Source organism: Porites lutea, chromosome 8 (assembly GCF_958299795.1).
Source record: "Porites lutea chromosome 8, jaPorLute2.1, whole genome shotgun sequence".
Lineage (NCBI taxonomy): Eukaryota > Metazoa > Cnidaria > Anthozoa > Scleractinia > Poritidae > Porites > Porites lutea.
The window spans coordinates 21,091,746-21,109,473 of NC_133208.1; the positions used below are offsets into that span (position 1 = coordinate 21,091,746).

The 17,728-nt window shown below is 39.6% G+C and overlaps 1 protein-coding gene, 1 long non-coding RNA gene and 1 pseudogene across 2 annotated transcripts in view; all 3 read left to right on the plus strand.

Annotated features, from left to right (window-relative positions):
• The window catches only part of LOC140945339 (uncharacterized), a 554,440-nt gene that overhangs the window by 402,744 nt on the left and 133,968 nt on the right, over positions 1-17,728 (plus strand). The gene's annotated exons all lie outside the window — the stretch shown is intronic.
• The window catches only part of LOC140946619 (uncharacterized), a 56,093-nt pseudogene that overhangs the window by 38,256 nt on the left and 109 nt on the right, over positions 1-17,728 (plus strand).
• On the plus strand, positions 7,865-9,041 carry LOC140945653 (uncharacterized). The gene is made up of 2 exons (XR_012166731.1): positions 7,865-8,211; positions 8,512-9,041. It is a non-coding gene; the product is annotated as an uncharacterized lncRNA (long non-coding RNA).

A 17,728-nucleotide genomic window follows, 5' to 3' on the forward strand; every position in this document is an offset into this window, starting at 1 on the left:
TCAGGGGTTTTGCCCACGTGATTGGGTGTTTGTTTAGTTTCCACTCTCTCCTGACGTGTTAAAGGATGTTCGCGAGTTTATCGTTTAAAATTTCTTGTTTGTCGGTAAATTAAATGTATGGGATGTAGGAAAATTAGCCCATGTGCCTCCCGCCTCGTTTCTCAAATGACATGCTAGCGTACAGCACTGATAGAATAAGACTTTATACTCTGGTAAAGCCGGACAAATTGTCTTCTGAGGCTCACGGACTCACGAAAATCAACTTATTTCGCGGCTTGACTCGACTGTTTATAATCAATGGTAGTCACTTAGGTTTTACGGGGGCACTACGCAACAAAATGTAATAACTTTTGACGAAAAATGTGACAACTTTTGACACAAAATTAGCCTGCAGTGGGGGCGCATTTTGGACGGGCGAAAGCTGCTTGTTTATGTTCGTACTTTTGTAGCCGCCATCTTTGATGTTATGACGGAAGATGATTGGGGAGAGTAAAAATAGAAACCCTTAGGGTAGGTGCCAGGGCGATAGAAGGAAAGGGGAGAGGGGGGAGGGGAGAATAAAAAATACGCCTGCCCAATATCATTGTTCTTTGGGAAACTCCGTACGCTTGCAAACGGAGCCCCTGATTGGTGCCACTTAGTGGAAATAGATTGATGCCTGTCAATCAACTGTAAGTCTATATTGTTTATTCCGTTTTCGTTTGCGCGCAACTGTGTATAGTCTGCGTGGTAGGCGCAAAAAGGGAAGGGGAGGGGGAGGGAGAAAAGTGCGAAAGAGGGGAAAAGGGAAGGGAGCGCCTGCTATAAGAGCCGTTGTTTTTGTATTCCGTCCACCATTTTCTTAACTAATCCGATAACGTCAACTGTCAATACGTGAGTCCCAAAGACACGTAGGGGCCGCTTCTCAGCATGGTCCGAACTTAATTGCTTTGTTTACCGGAAATTGTCAAGTCGAGACGCTTTTTTCAAGTGATATCATAATCGCGCAAAATAAACTGACGTTTTTATTGTTTTTGCTCCCGCATTAAACACGACAAACAAAGACTACGAGCAGTCTTTTTTTACTACTCGCTGTCTACGACAAACAATGATCAGTTTCGTGTGAATACACAAAACCTTTAGTCGTTCCTCATCAATCACAATGGTCACAACGAACAGAACAGTGGCCAGCCTGAGACGCGAATAATGAGGGGGGAATAATAAACAATTGTCGAAAAGCTCAGCGGATAGTTTTTACCAAATCTTCAGCTCTCTCTTTACACACCATTTAGAAGTTCATTCAAGACGGTATATGTTTTTGCGGAAAAGGCAGTCCTGTGAATATCGGCATTGCAGATGTCTGGCAAGAATCGTAATCGCCTTGAATAACCGCTTGGTGTTTGGACAAACCCAGTATACAAAACCTCGTGAGCATCTCTGTCTACTAAACAGGCTATTGCAGTTGGTTGTAGTTCGGGTTTTAACGTGATCTTCAAAAGCTTATGCCAGTAGAACACATTTCCTTGATGCCTGTATCATGTTGGTCTCTCACTAACACACGTCAGGACACACGTCAATAAGGTACTCATCACGGTTCAGCTAATCAGGAATTTGCGGACGCCGGCGTCCGCAGAAATCAACAAAGGGGGGTTCTTATTGCAGGCGTCCTCTACCATTTCTCCCCAATCAATGCTTGCTTCTATCCCCTATCCCTTTCGACGCCTTCTCCTTTCTTCCTTCCCGTCATCCCCTTCGCTGAATAGCCCGTTCTAGTCGTTCTAGAATTGGGCCAATTTTTTTATACCCCGTTCTAGAAATGGGCCAATTTTTTATACTCCGTTCTAGAAAGTTTGTAAATTGATTGATTTTTTAAAAAGATATTTCTTTTTTTTTTTCGACTTTTACATGAAATAAATGCTTCTTCATAATTATCCAGAGTACGTTTCCTGCCATGTGGATACAGTGCGGTTAATTATGACGCAAAATCTCTTACCACGCACAGAACCACGCTCGTAAGCTAACGACTTTCCTTCTCCTCCCCCGTCCCTTTCTTTTGAGTCCGTCTCCATCTCCCTCGGGTATATTATGGACTCGTTCCAGACTTCCGCTCGCTTATTTATCCAAGATGGCGGAGTCAGCGCTCGCGGCTCGCGCCAAAATACGCCCGCCCTGCACCCTAAACCACAGGGTGCAACAAGAGTACAACAGTTTGCTTGTTAACGCATTGAACCGTATTTTTAAAAGCAATCTGTCCTTGAATATTTCAAATAGCTGCTTACAAAACTGGAGCTTTCGTGCGTTCGAAATATTATACCCCGTTCTAGAAAACGCCTCTGAAATGGATACCCCGTTCTAAAAAATCAGGAGCTTCAAAACCACGATACCGTTGGGCGGCACATACCCGTGTAGGTAATGTATGGGAGTATCCCCCCCCGGAATTTGCCTTAAGTAGCCGACGTGGTATCTTGGATCGAGGGTGACTTTGCTGCCCGTGAATTGACACGGACGGATTTTGATTTTCTCCATTCAGGGCTGGCTTTGTCCGACGTGTGAAGAGTACGTTTGCTGCTCTTAGCCAGGGTACTTGCCGTGGATGTAATTGCAGCTTCAATGAACCCGTACAGCTGGCTTAAGTTAAGAATTTTCCGGCCACATGGGTTACAGACCCGATCAGAATACTACATGGAACGCACAAAGGGTAATTCAACTTCTTTACACATTTCGGCTGACACAAGCCCAAAGCACTCCTTTCGTTTTGATGACCTGAACATATTTTCTGAAGAAGAATGCTTTCCAAGATTGTTTTCAAATTAAACTTTAAACGAAATCGTGTTTACTACACATAACCTACAATAATCACCGACACTCGAATCATACGACGTTACTCTGGCCTTCCTGTAAACGACCAACTAGCAGCTTCCACAATGTACGCTACAGATGAGTCTATTTTTATTTTATCGGAAGTGAAGCTTGCTTCCGGTGCAATAATTCTTCGTTGTTGATTGGTCGGCTACTCATTTCCGGAACAGCAGTCAAGCGCGACCAATTAGGGGGTGTTTCTCATTGTAACAGTGTTTTCGGGCAGGCGTTTTTTCTTCTCTCTCCCCCCACCCCCCCCCCCCCCTTCCCCGAGGGTGTCTGCTTAATACAGGTTTCACTGTAGCCTACTTTAGAATTTAGTGACAGGTCTCGTCTGAAAACCACGCGATGGGTGACGGCGACCTCCCGCTCCGGGGGGGAGGGGTACTACCATATATGGGCTATATAGGTATATGCCGCTGTGAAGGGTATGGTTTTAAAGCAGTTTACTGTAGGATAGGGTATATAAATCAGAGCGTTTGGCTCTAGAATAGGGTATCATTTTTCAGGAAACTGTTGGTTGAAGATTTATCTAGACTAGGGAAACAGCTACTCTAGGATAGGGGGGATTTTGGGAGTTTACTCTAGTATAGGGTAGCAAAATTCAGCTGAACTAGCTCTGGTATAGGTTAAGGATTCCAGGGTCCCAGCGGCACATCCCCACCCAGAAATTCCTAAAGTCCCCGGGCCTCCCGTATCAGTTAAAGTTTTCATTATACGTATTATTATTATTCGGTACTTACACCCAATGAATCCATCCCTGACAATTTGTTTACGTCCTCTTTTCTATTGTTGCCAACCTGTATTAAACGGACAATTATAATTAAATTCCACCACCCAACATGCCAGACACCGGAAATGCGAAAGATTGCCACACACAAATTTTTCGATTTTTACATTAAAAAACGTGACTTGAATTGACGAAAGGCATTTAATTTGAGTCACACATTGTTGAATGCAGTACAGTATTGTTTTCTATTTCGTGTCCGCCTAATACAAGTTTCGATAGATAATGTTATATGAGGTGTCAAATGCTATTCAAATGAACAGTGGAAACAGTTAGAATACTCCCGGAGACTATGACGCTTCCGGATGACGATATACGTTGTTTTGATTTCTTGGACCAATTGATCATAGTTCCTTAAACATAGATAGCAACTCAAATTTGAAGAAATCGGATGAGTGAAACAAACTCTAGACAAACAAAACGAAATAGAAAACAATACTGTACTGCATTCAACAATGTGTGACTCAAATTAAATGCCTTTCGTCAATTCAAGTCACGTTTTTTAATGTAAAAATCGAAAAATTTGTGTGTGGCAATCTTTCGCATTTCCGGTGTCTGGCATGTTGGGTGGTGGAATTTAATTATAATTGTCCGTTTAATACAGGTTGGCAACAATAGAAATGACCATTTCAGGTATTTTTTAGGTGTCTGTGTCCGCTTAATAAAGGTTTCATTTCAAGTAAATAAGGGAAATAAATTTGGGGACTTCGGCTACTGTCCACTTAATAGAGGGTGTCCGCTTAATACAGGTTTCACTGTATAATATTAAACACTAAAATAAACACTATACTAAAGTAGGTAAAATAGACAATAATTGAAAAAAGTACATAGTCTCATTAGATAATTCCTATCTAAAATTAAAACAGCGTTTGTAAAACTGCGAACAATTTCACTGTTCCTGACTTTAAAGATGAATCTCGTTCCCTTCTTTAAATAAACAAGAATCGGCAAAGGGCGATTTTAACTGGGCTGCCCATTTTCCTGGGGGAGGTGGTGGCTGCACACTTAGGCCACCAGGCTTGTCACTGACCATTGCGTGTCGAAGCATTTCATGTGAGAGTTAAACAGTTACTGATTTGAACATTGTACTTGGAAGACTTTCGTAACACGAAAAATAAGTACCATTTTTAAGTCGGGGCTGTCTAGTACCTTTTCAAATTACACCATTATGAATACAAATAAGCAAGTGAGCCATTCTAAACAGGAAACAATAAGCGTTATTTTCACGCTCCCTCCCCCAATCTCTCTGCTCCCCAAAATATAGTGTGACCAATTTGACCTAACCGGAAATTCCAAAATTATTGTCGTTACGGGTCCAGAGGCCTTTAATAACAAGCAGTACATTTCTCAATTCTTGTTCTTTAACTAACAAAGCAAGTTAAATTTAAGTTTTGTTTTTGTCTGATATTACGTTATAAAGCCTTTCTAACTGTCGTAATGAATACCAGAGGACGATCGAATAGTATCTCATGATGCATTTTTCCAGAAGCATTACGCAATATCGCAGTCATGGCAGATTTCATCGTGAAATAAGGTCGTTTTCTCGCCGGCTTTTTCTTATTTGTGTGCCAGTAAAAGTAAGAAAATTGTGTTACTTTGTTATTTGACATGATATCTCCGGTTTGCAATGGCTCAAGAGCGAAGTTTCCACATAGAAACATTTAAAACCATTGTTGCACTTAGTGTTTGCATCACAAAGTGTTCAGTGGCCCACAACAAGGTCATGAATTTTCACGATTTTTTGGATTATATGATGAAGTCTTCCAAATGTGGACCTCACGCCAGCAAAATGAAGTCCTGAATATTGTACAGGCTTAGAAGTACCCAGAAGTACCCACATTTTGAAGACTTTTTTATCGACCAAAGATGGCTGAAATTTGTATCTTTTATCACATCTCAACGCCATGTGTGATAAGATATGTGTATAAAGCAAAAAAAGGCGGGAATTTTGGCGCGAAACTCACACACCTCTGTGGCTTCTGAATGGACGTATCATTTTTCTCACACGTGAAAAAATATCGTTGGCGATTCTGATTGGACGTACCATTTTTTTCACGTGTGAAAACCATCGTTCGCTCCTCTGATTGGCAAGAACTAATTTGCGTACGAAAATTTACGACATAGCTTTTTGGTGAGTATTTCTCAGTATGTATATAATAATAGTTGACACTACAGCTGCCCCCGTTCTGTATATTGTCGGTCAATAGTATTCTTGCTGGTTGTGTAGCCTTTTGAAATATACCGATTGATAATGAAGATTTTCACACATAGTCCATACAATAGGTGAGATAACTATGGCAGGAAACGCAAGGTTCCTTGCACAGTTTCAGCTCGATTTACACAGCTTTGATCAAAACATTCTCAATTTCGAGAATAGTTTACTCTAAACCATAAGAAAAGATTTAATTAGAAGTTGAATTTTACGCTATTTCTCTTTCACTTTTTTACATTCAGTTCATTTTATTTGCCGGAAAGTAAGCCTTAGGAATTAAAAGGACGTTTGATCGATTCACGCTCGCGCATTCTAATCTCATTTGAAACTTTATAACGGAAGGACATCTGTGAGCAGGGAATAAGTGAGCACAGAATTTGATTGTCGGCGAATTTCTGTAATTTTCCTCCTTGTGCGCAAGTGATTTCATAATGCTGTGGTGTCTAACTCACTGAATCACGGGCGCGCCATCTAGTATTTCTGTTGCATTATAAAACTCGCACTTAGGAGTTCTAGAACACCAAGGCATTACAATAAAATTCGCCGCACTTAACAGTAAAGTCATTGTTTTTTAACTTGTTAAGGTGCTTCCTAGAGATTTCTCTTCAGGCTTTTCTCCGGCGTTCCATTCCTCGTTCTTTTATACAGTCCTCGCGCAAGAATCTTACGAATACTAATGGCAAAAGTGAAACTCGCAAGCAGCTATTGATTAAAAGACTCCGTTAACAATGATTTCCGTTCCCATACCTCATTTTCTAAAATTCTGGAGTACATAGCTGTTTCTTGACTGGATAAAGATTTAAAATAGCGGCAGCGGCGAGATTTGGTAATTTTGGCGGGCTTTGGACACGTTTTGGCGGGATGGCGATTTCAGTATTCGACCGAGTACTGACCATTTGATCGCTTGGTCTTTGTGTTTTCTGCCCCAATAACATCTGAAGGAATTTAGGCCGAGTTACTACAATAGTATTTCCGCAAGCCCGTCATTAAGTATCGGGAATTTTGAAAATCAATAACCGCAAGCCATATCCTCGCTGGCGCACGACACGTCGCCCGAAGGGCGACTGAGGCAGATCTTCTGAGCCCTCAGTCTCTTGGTTTGCGGTCTACACAATGCGATCAAAATAACCCATTTTTCAGAGGTTTTCGACGGGTTTTGATTTTCTAACAAACACATCTCCTCTGGACCCTGTGTCCAGAAGCGCACACCGTCCTTGCTGGCTTTTTTCGATCAGAGGTCAAATGATAATGTCACACTTCTTCCATATAAAGAAAAAATCAATTATTATTTCCATTGTTTTGGTTAAATTTTTAACTATGGTGCCTTGCATGTACCAGATTCCTTCAGAGAGATTAAATAAAAATAGAAGCACCGAGCACTATTGCGTGCGCACTGAGAAAACTGCAATTGTTTTCTATTCACTGCGAAGCTGCGGTTTAGTAAGCTCATGCCGAAAAGTTTAAGAATTGGTGCGCAGTTAAGTACAGCCGTATCGTTGAATCTACACACGCATAACCTCGGAGAACAACGATTGCAGTTTCCTGAAAAAATAGACCGTCAAAAACTGCACTTCGTTGCTATTCAGCTTCCTAGCCTCTCATAACAAAAGCTGGTCTAAAACTTACTGCAGGTTGTGAAAGCTTGCATTTATATCATATAAAGAACGAGCTGACTTAGACATGTTAGAGCACATGTAAACAAAGTAGCTTAAACGGGTTATAAAACTGTTACATCTTTGCGCGAGTGCTCAGACTTTAGGTGGCCCTCTCGCAACGCGCAGAAAACACATCCTCCCCTTAAAGAGTTAAAGGAAATGACACTTATCATATTTCTTTGTATTTCTGATTGGATCACGAAGGCGAGAAAGGTTATTACTTTGCACAGCAGGAAATAGTGTTGATAATCTCCTTCTGTAAAGCGTCCACAGCAACGGAGGCACGTTGCGGCAGAGAAAAAAAGCTCCTTGCAGTTCCTCATGTTTAACACATATCTTTTCCTTTGTTTTGTTGTCGATTGCTGAAAAAAAATCCACGGACTTTGGCGAATACTTTTCGTAAGCTGAGTGTTGTTTATAAGGCCCACAAGCGGGTAAAAATAGATCGGATGGGGAAAACTGGGGCATAGCTTCCTAGTGCATGATCGCTTAGTTACCACCAGATTTAGAAAATGTATAATATTCCTCGCGTTTCGGTACCAATTTCGTTAATTCATCAATATTGATCAAGATTTTTCCACTTATCCATGGTCCTGAGGTTTTACTTAGTCGCGTGTTTGCTGCTGTTGGTTCTGTCTTTAATACCGGGCAGCAGAGCAATTGGCAATGCGGATGGTACGGGAAGCAACGGTTCCTTCATTCCGACATGAAATGAACAAGTAAGTGGGCCTATTAATATTATCGTACTTCTGTGAACCTTTTATCTCCGTTTGAAGGTTTGGCTCAACCTCGTCCCTAAGGCTTTTCCCTTAAAAAATGGGTGGGGCGGCCCAACCATTTTTTAAGGGAAAAGCCCTGGGGACGAGGTTGGGTTTGGTTTAGGTACTGAGGCCTAGGATGTGAATCGATACAAACTGAAGATAGTATACCAGCCGTGGAGGTTAAAATCAGATTTGCGTTTTGCGTCAATAGTTTCCTACAATATTAACTTGCCGGGGTCCACATTTTATTACTTTCAGCTTTCTCATTTATACATTATGGGGCAAGGATGATGATGATGATGATGATGATGAAACTTTATTAAGGTGTCTAAAGAAGCCTCCTAGCTTAGGTTAAAAACATATGCTAATTAGGGGACACAAAATAAATAAATATAAATTAAAGTAACAAAAATTTACATATAAGCGCGGGTATAAAAAAAAATAATGACATTAACAATATTTACAGTATGACAAATATGTCTATGAATTGCAGAGATGACAACACTTGCATCCATTATCCATTAGTGTAACTATATCTAATGTACGTATTTTGTTTTTGAAACATTTTAAGGTGGTAACTTCTCTCAAGTCTGGGGATAATTCTCCCCAGAGATTGAGCACCAAGTGGCGGAGGGAGTGCTTGCCATTTGTTACCGTGTTGTACCTGGCAGCGGAGAAATCAGACTGCCTTAAGTTATACTTGAATCTATGCTGAATAAAAATGTCACTGATATAGGGGGGACATAGATTGTTCTTGGCTTTATACATTAAAACACAAATGTCTTGTAGTCTCCTGTTTGTAAACTTGGCAGTTCTGCTCTTTTTAGAAGTTCAGGGTAGCTAACATTGTTCCTAAAAACAGCACGCAGGCCCCTTTCTTGCATCCGCTCGATTTTACGAGAATCACTGGCTCGGCAAAAGTGCCACACAAGGTGGCAATATGTAAGGTGCGGCAATATTGCTGTTTTAAATAGCATAAGTTTAGCATTTGTCGGAATCAAGTTTCTAAGTCTCATAAGGACGCCAATTTTCTGACCGGCAATTTTACAGATCATGTTAATGTGCTCTGAAAAATTCAGCTTAGAATCTATTGTGACACCCAACAATTTGAGAGAGTCAGTTATACTAATATCATGATCATTTAATCTGATCACTTGAGTGGTGTTATTATCGCTTTGACCATGTCCGATGTTTATGGTTTGATATTTCTTCAAGTTCCCGGCTAGAAGATTTGAGTTGTACCAATTAGTGGCTTGCCGTGCACTTTTCTTTAGCATTAACATAACAGAGGACTGATCCCGTCCTGTGTGACAGATCTGATGATCGTTCGCGTATATAGACAAGTTAGTTGTTACACAGTACTACAAATCGTTCTGGAATATATTCCAAAGTAAGGGACCTAGAGCGGATCCCTGTGGACAGCCTCGGTTAACAGTCCGTCTTGAATGACAAGGTCCCCAATCTTCACCCGGTAACTGCAGGTCACAAAGATAACTCTCCAGAAGCCGAACTGTACTGCTCTCAAAGCCGTAGGCGTTGAGCTTACTCAATAGTAGTGGTGGATGGAGTTAATCAAACGCTTTTGAAACGCAGAAATCGGTTACGAGTCCGCCACAGCCGCTGTCGTGAAAATAATTTTTGAAGAATCTGGTGTTAGCGATGTCGTTGTTAACTGCCGTATTCTAAACTTCTTCAAAAAAAAAGATTTCAGTACTGCAAACGGCTTATAGACGTGCGAGCAAGGCGGGAAGAAAATCACTGGCAAAGTTGTTGAATGGATGGAAAACCAGACCGAAATATCAATTAATTCTAAATTTACTATAATCAAGTTGAGGTGTAGAAGGTGTAGACATAGTGTGAAATCCTTCGAGGTCAAATAAAGAACCATAGTCACGCCACTGATCTGTATCTTTGATCCTTTTCTTCTCTTTTTTGAACTCGCGAATTTTAATTTCATACAGTTGGTTGTCCTTTCTCATTTTATTTTTGTTCTTAGCTTTAAACACTGGTAAATACTGGCCATTTTAAATTTAGCGATTCGATGCTGCCTTGAACTTAGTATACGCAGTGAAGGAGAGTCATTAGATCCTTCATTTATGGTCACTGAATATCAAATGCTCATCGATGTATGACAAGAGTTTCATATATGAATACACTGTCTCTCAAATAGGAATCAATCACACCAAAAAAGGTTTTCTCGACTTTTTAAAGCTATAAAATTCATCTGTTAGCCCTTTTGGGCCCTTTTACAGACCCAAAGGACAGATTTCCCTACTCTTTAAAAAACCTGAAGCGCAAAAAAGGTATCCCTTTGGGGCGGAGCCTTCCCGCATAGGCCATCATAGGGAGTACCCTCTCCCCCACGGGTTCAAAGCCCAACCTCTTATATTGTCTCTTATATGGGGACGATCTAGTGATCTTCTCTAGATCAGCAAAAAGCCTTCAAATAATCCTTAATAAGCTGGAATCTTTCTGTGAAAATGCCAGCTAAAGCCGATTTGAGTGTAAATTTATGATTTTTAATAACTGTGATAGGTCTTTACACAACTACTTGTTCAGATACGGCGCTGATGAACTGCATGGAAAACGTCAAATCCTACAAATATCTTGGACTCATAATGAGTCCTTTTGGAAACTTTAATCTCGCTAGGAAAGAGTTGAAGAAAGTTGCACTTAACGCACTCTATAAATTACGAAAAGAGATGGGAAACCACTTCAGAGAAAATATAAAATTAACGATGAAGTTATTTGATGCACTGATATCTCTCATACTCTTTCATACAGGTAAAGTTTGGGGAATTGATTGCAATGGACAATTGAACAAGGATCCAGCAGAATTAGTTCAAAATAAATTCATAAAGTGGTTGCTGGGAGTTAATAAATATTGCAATAACAAGGAGAAATGAAGCCCAATGAATATAGGAACTTTAAGTTCTAGTTAACCTTAACCAAAAATGAAAACAAATTACCCCAAATAGCATACAATAACATTAAATAGAATGAAAATAAAGCTCTCTGGAGCAAAAAAAATCAAAAGCTTATTGGAACAGATAGGATTAGGAGAGCTCTGGATGAAAGCACACTATGCGGACATAACAATCGTAAATATGATCAGGCAACGACCTCAGGATGTCGAAGTACAAGATGGCTAAGTGAAATAAATAACGACACCAGAAAAGATGCTAGCCAAAGCAACAAAATGAGAACCTACCGATTATTCAAAAAGATAGACAATTACAAATGTGAAGATTACTTCACCAATACGCGACACTGAATAGCTCTAACAAAACTGCGACTTAGCAACCACAAATTAGCCATAGACGTTATTGATTGATAAACTGATAAATAAGTATACAAAGCATAAGTTAACGATAATAAGATGCCAAAGCCAGAGGCTTATATGGCGTAGGTGAGAGAGTTACAATGTGCTGCTAAGTTACAATGAGAATAAAAATTAATAAGTACAAGATTTACAGAGAAAAGGCAAACTATTACAACATATAAGAATTATTACTGCATATAAAGCAAAATAAACATAACAATTAATGATAGTTTGCAAAAAGTAATAAAGAAAAGAGTTTGAAGGTAGAAAAAAAAATTGAGTTCAACTTAGTTTAAACTTATAATGACTGAAAATAATCTCTCAGTTATGTTTATAACTAGAAAGAGTAAGTGAATTACGAAGTGAGAGAGGAATGTCATTCCAAATTTGAGGACCCTGTACCCGAAGAGAAAAAGAATATTTGTGAGTATGAAGACGTAAGTTGTCTTTTTGCCTGGTGAGATATTGATGACAATCAGAATTAAAAACGAAAAGGGATGAAAGAGGAGAGGGCAAGAGCTTCTGCATGTGAAGGAAAACAAAGCAAGAAACTTGGTACTTGTAAATATTAAATATGTTGAGTATTTTGAATTTGTTAAAGAGCGAGTAAGTATGTGCACGTGGTGGAGAATGAGTAATGATTCTTAAAGCTTTCTTCTGGAGACGGAAAAGGGGTTGTAAATGAGAAGAGTATGCGGATGCCCAAATAATAGAACAGTATTGAAGATATGGGAGAATTAAAGAGTTGTATAATGTGCAAAGAGTATTAGAAAGGAAAAACTGTCGTGTTTTGATAATAATCCCAGTGGATTTGGCAATTTTGGAAGAAATGACTTTTATATGAGCCTGCCATGAGAGGTTTTGATTGATGATAACACCTAACAATTTTGTGTGTTCTACTCTATTAATACTGTTCTTATCAATGTTAATAGAAAGACCATCAAGATTTATTTTCTTCCTTGCAGGGTGAAACAAAATAAATTTTAGTCTTGTCGGGATGCAAAGTTAGCTTGTTAGCTTTGAACCAGTTAGCCACAAAAGAAAGTTCATTGTTCACAATTTTAGTTAGTTCAGAGATATTTTTGTGTTGAAAGAAAATATTAGTGTCATCTGCAAAAAGGATAAATGAGAGATAATTAGAGGATGAAAAAATGTCATTAATGTATATCAGAAATAAAAGTGGGTCTAACACAGAACCCTGAGAAACACCACATTTAATTGGAAGCAGCGGAGATTTCCAGGAATCAATTTGAACATATTAAGAGCGAGAGAGGAGATAGCGATGCATCCAGTTGAAGTGTGCCTCGAATGCCATAGAAGTTTTATTTATCTAAGAGGATGGAGTGGTTAACGGCATCAAATGCCTTCTTTAGATCAATGAATATGCCAATTGTGAATTCGTTCTTCTCAAATGAATCAAACATTTTATTATTAAGTTCCAGTATGGCCATAAAAGTAGAATTTTTCTTTCTAAACCCATACTGATGATTATCGGAGACCGTTTAAGAAACCTGCAGAAAGAATTTGCCCAATTTGTAAAATAAAATGGAGGACGAATACTATTTTCTAAATATATGCCCTGCTTACCAGGAAAAAAAGATGGTCGTTACTAGATTATTTGGAAAAAGAACATAGGATAAAAATAAGCAGAATGTCACCTAACAAAATATTCATGTTTCTAATAAACCACCCTAGCGGAGTGCTAAAATAAAATTAAAAAACTAAGAGCAAAACATATATTCGAATGCTTTGAAAAAAGGAAAGGGGAAGACGGTAAAAGTATGTATGTATGTATGTATGTATGTATGTATGTATGTATGTATGTATGTATGTATGTATGTATGTATGTATGTATGTATGTATGTATGTATGTATGTATGTATGTATGTATGTATGTTAGATGGCCGACAGTAAGAATCGATACGCGCCAGTAAACAATGGCAACGTGTTTCTCAACAATACTGAGCGGGAGCCCCTTTGAGTGTGTTAAGGAACCAGTGGAGGGAGCGCGTGAAAGTCCCAGGAAAAATTTTAGAAACGAGTCTATTGCTGATAAATTTGCTTTCAGTAACTTGGGGAATTCGGACGAAAATGTTGCTAAAACGAATGATAAAGAGTTTAGCCTGAGTGTTCGACCAGCTGTTCCGCATGTGCCTTACTGACGTTGTTGTCTCGGCAGATCAGCAGTCTCAAGTGTTGAAACCACAGGTTTCCGCCATGTCAATATGGTTGTTCAGAGCATCAATATCTTGAGAACGGACGTGTAGCTCAGAACACCTTCCACCAAAACATTTTGATTGCCGGGAGTTAAAAGGTCCTTAAGACTGGTCTTAGCAAAGTTTGAGAGAGGAGCCTTGAAGGAAAATGATGTTAAGGAGCGTCTCGACAACGACAACAACAACAAACTGTTGTTTGTTGTTGTTCAGAACTTTTGACTCGCCAGATTTTCCTGCGTTTTCTTCTAAACGTGAACAAAATAAAGAAAAGCCCACCAGTGAAAATATATCGGAAGAAAATACTACCAACGGTTGCAAAATGAGACAAGTTGGCTGCGACTTAGTTCAGAAATGAAGGTAAATTAAATGAAACCTTAGAGGAAATAATGACGATGTGCTGACATTATGATTTTTCAAACGATGTCCTTTGGTCCTAGTAATTCGAGGGAAGCGGGTTCTCAAAGACTTTTATGACATACTTTGAGAGTTTTATTTTCCTTTCAGGGATTTTCATCAACCGTGGTCTTCTTCTTACTGTGTTACACTTTAAGAGCAACTGCTTTTGTGGTAAGAAAGTATCAAGTCAAACATTTTCAACTGCTAATTATTAGTTGCCATTAAAATAAAGAGTCAGGAACCGAAGTACATCTTTGTACATAAATGTTTGAATTAGTTAGCAGTGAGGTTGTTCTTTAGGGTTTATGTTTTTGCCTACATCCAACTAAATGATATCTAACCGGTGTAAGATCCCTTAAGTAGATTAACTGGCATGATGAATAAGAGAACCAGTTTTAGTTATTAATTTTGCCAACATTTCTAATAATTTCATTATAATACTTTTCAACAGGTTGCAAAAGAGAAAATAGTTGAGTCCAAAGACTCCAAAACATTTTCAGTTCACATTTTGGAGAGAGGAACAAAGTTTGAAGAGGGAATCGAAATCGACGAAGACAAGAAACTGGAGTACTTTCATGTTCCGGCTCACAACGGACTCACTGATGCTGACTTCCTATACGATTTTAAAAATGTAAGTTTTTGTTTGTTTATGGGTAACGGAAGGTAATTTCCAAGCTGAGACACAAACTAACTCTTTTATCTTTCTCCTTTATCAGCGACTGACCGTTATGCGGATTAAACGTGACGCCAAGTGTTATTTAAGTCCACTTCCTGACAGTTTGCCAAGTCCCTCTCTGCTGAAAACTGGATTACAAATGGTACTAATTTTTAAGAATAGTCAAAGCCCGTTCTTTTGAATTTTTCCCTTCTTTTTCCCGCAATAAGAGACCGCTCTTTACACAAAAGATTCCTGCCGGTAGAAGACTCGTGACATTTATGTTAAACTGAAAACAGAAAGCGATTAATGCGAAAGCCAGAAAGAGAAAGAGTTTGCAGTACATGCCAGTTTCATATTGTGCCGCTGTATAAGTGTTGTGCACAAAACGGGAAAAACTCTAACATTCGTCTCCAAAATGGCTTCACGCCCAATCATGGTATGGTACGCATCTGGCAGGTTAAAAAAATAAATTAATTAACAGTTTCTATAAAGAGAAGAAAAACGCAGATATAAACTTTGAGGAAAAGGGAGAAGGCATCTGTATTCTCTCGTTTTGTTTATTAGCGAGGCACTAGGGGTGAAAAGGGACGAGAAAAGTTTTCGCCCTATGTAACGATGTAAGGTAACCCGGCAATTCCGGAATCCGGGAAAATCTTACTTGTGGAATCCGGAATCCTGGGCTTCGGAATCCGTAATTCAACTAATGGGATTTCTATTGAGAAGATATCCGAAATCCAGTACCTAGAATGGCGGAATCCACATAGTAGAACCCAGAATCCAAGACTGTCTTGGATTACCTCTGACATGGGGCGAAAATTTTAGGATAGAAATTTATAGCCGGCGAAGCATGGCGGTTTTGTCTGGTGCGCTGTCGGGCGGCTAACCGCAAAAGCGCGCGAAGCGTCCGCGGACGAGCGGCGAAGCCGCAAGGAAAATAAAAACCTCGTTGCTCTGGCACCAATCTCCTCGCAGTTTCACTGCCTTTGGCCACCTTCGCCCACCTTGGCTTCTTTGCGCGCCCAACCAAAACTGTCATGCTACTCAAGCTAAAAAAATTAATATAAACCTATTAGGGTCATTGTCCTGTGTCATATATCGACAGAATTTCTGAATTATAGGTTCCTCAAACTCCCCCATCGAAGAATAACGTAGTTGTTCGGAAGTATTGGACCATCGGGCAACAGATGGTAAAAAGTTTCATGAGAAAAGAAGTGCAGGAATTCTGCGGCCATTTCCCAATGTTTCGCTTGCAAGAGATGGATTTGGATCTAGCTGCTGATCTAAAGAAGACCCATTTAGGGCGGACTCGCTTAGGTAACTATAATAGAATTGGACGAAACGCTCATGGATGAACTTTAATGATACTTATAATGCTGTTTGCTGTGTCCCTATAGATCCAAAATTAAACCCTTTATCCATCGTACCATTTCTGATGTCATCACTGGTAAGGTGGAAGGGTGACTTTGAAAAGTAATTCTTCTATCACCTAACAATATGTCAGTTACTTTGATCGTGACGTTTCGACGGCGTACTGCTGCTCTTCATCAAGCGATGATGCCCGGGGGCGCCATACGGCGCGCTTAAATACTAAAAAGGGAAGGAAAAAATATTCCTACCCTTTTATATATTTCAACTCGTGAATTCCTTACCCTTTGACATACTAAGCCTAAAAAGGTACCTGTTTTGGGCGAAGCCTCCCCCGTATAGCCCATTATAGGGAGTACCTCTCCCCGGCGATGATGCCAATTAGCGGCCTGACAGGACTATAAGTGGCGCTGTTAGCGTTTGTGATCGGTATACCTGTCGTTAAACTCTTAAATTGATAGTTAACAAAACTTTCCTATTCTTAGAAGTCTTAACAATAATAGAAAGACACTGACCGTTATATACTTAGGTTTCAAAAGACAAAATACCTGTAAATTTTTCGCTTTCTCTCGAGAGAAAGCCTGGCACTGGCAATCCAAACAAATGCTACAGAAAATTTTGGTCGTTCCGGCAAAAGGGGAAAAAGGTTTTGCCTCGGAAGGTATTACTTTTTTCCGAAAACATTCCAACGGGAATAATTGTTCCATTTGAATTCGTCCTGGAATTACTAAATTTTCTATACAAGTGGTAAGCACTCATAGTTTTTTAGTTTTTTTTCCAACGGGAATAATTGTTCCATTTGAATTCGTCCTGGAATTACTAAATTTTCTATACAAGTGGTAAGCACTCATAGTTTTTTAGGGTACCATCATGTGGTCTGGAATGAGAAAACAAAACATGCAAACTAAAAAGTAGGGTTGCAGAGGAAGGGGGGAGGTACCTATCAGGCATCACGCCGTTTTTTTTTAAGCTATCACGCATCACGGAAAAATAGAATATTAACTACAACAAGTATCCTATTATCATTTGGTCTGAGGAAATCAGAGGTCGAGGAACGAGAAAAAAAGGCAAGAAGTTTGTGTCATAACTATCTATTTTTAATGTCTCTGCTTCTAGTTTCAAATAATATTAACCATCACTGAAATCTCAAAGGAAAATCGCCCGTCACGCGTTGTGAAAATGATAAATCACACATTACGCTGCTAAGCCCAATCACGCCTCAAGCGGCTAATTTGGGTTCCATCACGCGTCACGGAAAACCCCTTCGCCACGCTGAAAAAGGTCTATTCTCAAAGAAACGTTAAGGTAATTGTTTCCTTTTCAATCCACAGCAAGAGATCTTAGTCGGACGAACCTTACTGGACTCCCATTTTGCAAGAATAAACCCTTACCCACACGAAAGCCTGATGGATCACCTGCTTGCCATCCTCACGACATGCTTTTTGATTTTGAAGTCCGTGAGAATCATTGCACGTGGTGGCTAGTTTGCCGATTTAGCGTAGAAAAGAAGAGCGTGAT